This window comes from Helianthus annuus, chromosome 13 (assembly GCF_002127325.2).
Source record: "Helianthus annuus cultivar XRQ/B chromosome 13, HanXRQr2.0-SUNRISE, whole genome shotgun sequence".
In the NCBI taxonomy this organism is placed as follows: domain Eukaryota; kingdom Viridiplantae; phylum Streptophyta; class Magnoliopsida; order Asterales; family Asteraceae; genus Helianthus; species Helianthus annuus.
Genome location: NC_035445.2, coordinates 116,958,742 through 116,962,633, shown reverse-complemented (window position 1 = coordinate 116,962,633; position 3,892 = coordinate 116,958,742).

Here is a 3,892-nt window from a genome sequence, read left to right as displayed (position 1 = left end):
CAGGGAGCGTTCAAGGACCTAAGTTTAACGTTTAACTTGTAATCGGTAATCTCGTGGTAAAGTCCGAATTTTGAACCATGTGTTTGTTTAGAATGATTTATAGGTCGGTTCAAGCTTCGTTTTCGCCGGTTTGAGTGTAAAAGAGTTGAAAGATTGGTGAAAACCCGTCTTTCAATCCTTTTCCACCGTGAAATGTTAAGATCTTGGAATATTTTAAGTTGTTTATGTGGAAATCGGTTAGATTCAAGCTATTCATGTCGGATTGATGTCAATCTTAGTGTTCTTCATGAACACCATGATGACATCACCCAAGAATGCTTAGATCTTGTGATTTCACGGTTGGAATTCAGATTTTTGAAAGATAGAAAGATGGAGAATCGATCAAGGATCAAAAACGTACAAAGATTGGAGTGAAATACTTACAGGGTTGAGAGAAATCTGAGAAATGGCGAGAATAGAAGGCTGGTCGGTCAGAGCTTTTCCAAAAGTGGAAAGCTTGACAAGGACAGCCCTATTTATAGGCTTCCAAAAGTGGAAAGGGGTTAGATGATCGAACAGCATCCCTGATCGAGCGGCTGCCCGATCGAACAGCCTGTTCGATCGGCTAGCCTGTTCGATCAGATTGCCCTGTCCGATCGGCTTGCCTGGTTTTGAGTGTTTCGCGACGATTTTTGATATTTCGATTTCGATAGATTGAGGAGTAGGGTAGGATAGAGTTTCTATTCAAATTACTTTCAGTCCCAACTACTATATCTAACATACAAGCATCCTTACAACCTATTTTTCAAAGTCGGTTTCGATTGTGTTTGATCATCCTTCGAGTCTCGATTGATTTGATTGATTCACCACACTCTTTAATATAAAAGTAACATGCACAAGTAACACGTAAGGCACACACACACGTATAAAACCATTAAAATTATCCACACTTGAGTTCGATGATTGATTTGATTAGCTTGATTATTGATTGACTAGCTTTATTGCATTGTTACTTCCTATCATTCACAGTCGGTCGTTGATTCACAGTTCGATTATCGGCCGATTAGTTTGATTATACAACACTTACTCCACATAATATGAAAATCAAAATGAAACTAAAATGAAATTAATCTTTATTGATCTTTAATTCCAATAACAGTCAACTCTTGACTTTGACTTTGACTTTTGGGAAAACACGGGGTGTTACATCGGGGACCCTAACTAGCTCAGAAAAATAGAATTAGTGTGTTTGACAATATTTTTGTGTTCCGGGTAAAGTCCGGTTGTTCGGTTTGATACTGTTCTGTTAAAGTGCTTAACTAATCCGTAAAGTGTCCTACATATATGTTTTTGTAACGTTTTTAATTCTCAACACTTAGGAAATCATAACGGACTATTTAATAGCTTTTCTGTATACTATTAGTATGTTAACAAGTACATGTAAGTATAACATAGTAATCAGAGAGCAGCTAAGTAATTCCACACAGTCGCCAAGCACTTTAATTATCAATAATAAATTGTACGGAATACATGGAATTACGAGGGTTGTCACAAAATGGTCGTTGCCCTCAGGTAAAGTTAGAATAGGTGCATCACAGAGCTTCTGTTTCAATGTCTGAAAAGCTTCTTCCTGTTTGGATCCCCACTCAAAAGGTTTATTCTTCTGAGTTAAAGCTGTGAGAGGAACCGCAATCTTGGAGAAGTTTTCTATAAAACGGCGGTAATAACCCGCTAGACCAAGAAATGAACGAACCTCGGTAGGAGTAGTAGGTGTATCCCAATCCTTAATCGCACTGATTTTGGCGGGATCTACAGGAATACCTTGTTCGTTAACGATGTGCCCCAAAAAATTGAACTTCCTTAAGCTATAATTCGCACTTGGAGAATTTGGCGAAAAGCTGGTCTTTCTTTAGAAGCTCCATTGTAAGACGAAGATGCTGCTCATGATCAGCTCGAGTCTTAGAATAGATCAGAATGTCATAAATGAAAACGATGATGAACTTGTCCAAATAAGGCTTACAAACCCTATTCATCAAGTCCATGAAAACAGCAGGAGCATTAGTTAATCCGAAAGGCATAACTCATAATGCCCATATCGAGTACGAAATGCAGTCTTGGGAATATCTTCTTCGATCACTCGAAGTTGATGATACCCAAAACGCAGGTCAATCTTTGAAAAGCAAGTAGCACCCTGTAGCTGATCAAAGAGATCATCAATGCGAGGTAGGGGATATCGATTTTTGATGGTAAGCTTGTTAAGCTCACGATAATCGATACACATCCTAAAAGACCCATCTTTCTTTTTCACGAATAGGACAGGAGCACCCCACGGTGAAAAGCTAGGACGAATGAATCCTTTGTCAGATAGCTCCTGAAGCTGCTTAGACAACTCTTGCATCTCAGACGGTGCAAGACGGTAAGGTGACTTTGCAATAGGATTTGCACCAGGTACGAGATCGATGCGGAACTCAACTTGGCGCACAGGGGGTAAACCAGCTAATTCTTCAGGAAATACCTTAGGATAATCCCGAACAACAGGGATATCTTGGATAGTCTTACCCATGACTTTCTCCTCTACAACATGTGCCAAGAAAGCAACATATTTCTTTCGTAGGTATTTTTGGGCTTGGGTACAAGACATGAGTTTAAGACCACTAACGGGTTTCTCCCCACGAACTTCTAAGATCTCACCAGTCGAAAGCGGTATACAGACCAACTTCTCAAAACATACCACCTCAGCATGGTACTTGGATAACCAATCCATTCCTACTATTACATCGAAGCTCCCGAGTTGCATCGATGTGAGGTTAATAGGGAAAAGATGGTTATTAAGGTTCAACTGGCAATTTCGAAGAATGGAGTCAAGTACGTCAGGTTCACCACTAGCTACTTCTACTGTCAAGGGCTTTCCTAGTTTTGCTGTAGTCATCGACAGCAAAGGCTCAAATGCTAAGGACACAAAACTCTTATCGGCACCCGAATCAAATAGAACAGAAGCAGGATGGTTGTTAACAAGGAACGTACCGTTCACCACTTCGTTATCCGCATGCGCCTCATTTGCATTCAGGTTAAAAGCTCTACCACGAGCATGTGCTTGATTCGCATTTGCCAACCTCGGGCAGTTGTTCCTGTAGTGGGTCAGATCCCCACAATTATAACACAAACCAGGCGGAAAGTGAGGTCGTGCAGGATTCTGGGCATGGTTTTGAACTGCCTGATTTTGGTTTGGAGCAAAGCGGCAGGTATTCGCAAGATGACCAGACTTGCCATAATTTGTGCAGATGCGACATTGCAACTGTGGCTGGTGGTGGCTATTACATCTGTTACACAAGGGCGCGTTACCAGCATACTGTTTCATGGCAGCAGGTTGTGCAGCCTGATTAGGAGCAGCCTGGTTAGTCTGAGCAGTGACAGCGAAATTCTTGGAAGCCTTACGCTTCCTAGATTTCTTTGAAGACTCAGCAGCCTTTTTGCCTTTCTGTTCCTTGGTGCTATCAGACTGTTTCTGCTTCTTATCCCCTTTTCTGTGGAGTTTACCCTTCTTGACTTGCGATTCAGTAAGGGTTGCAACTAGCTCAATGGCCTGACGGACGGTAGTAGGGTTGCTGCCAGTGACAATATCCTGAACAGGATTTGGCAAACCGTGTATGTACTTCTCAATTTCCTTATCCAAAGGCGTGACCATTGTCGGACAGAGCAAGCTTAACTCCTCGTATCTGTCTGTATAAGCCCGGTGTTCACCACTGTCTTGTTTCAGGTCATGGAACTCATTTCCAAATGCCCTCTGCTTGTGACGAGGACAAAACTCTCTCATCATGAGAGCTCTAAGTTCCTCCCATGTTTGACCTAAAGCAACATCAACACCTCTATCTCTCATTACCCCATTCCACCAGGTAAGAGCCCTCTTTTGAAA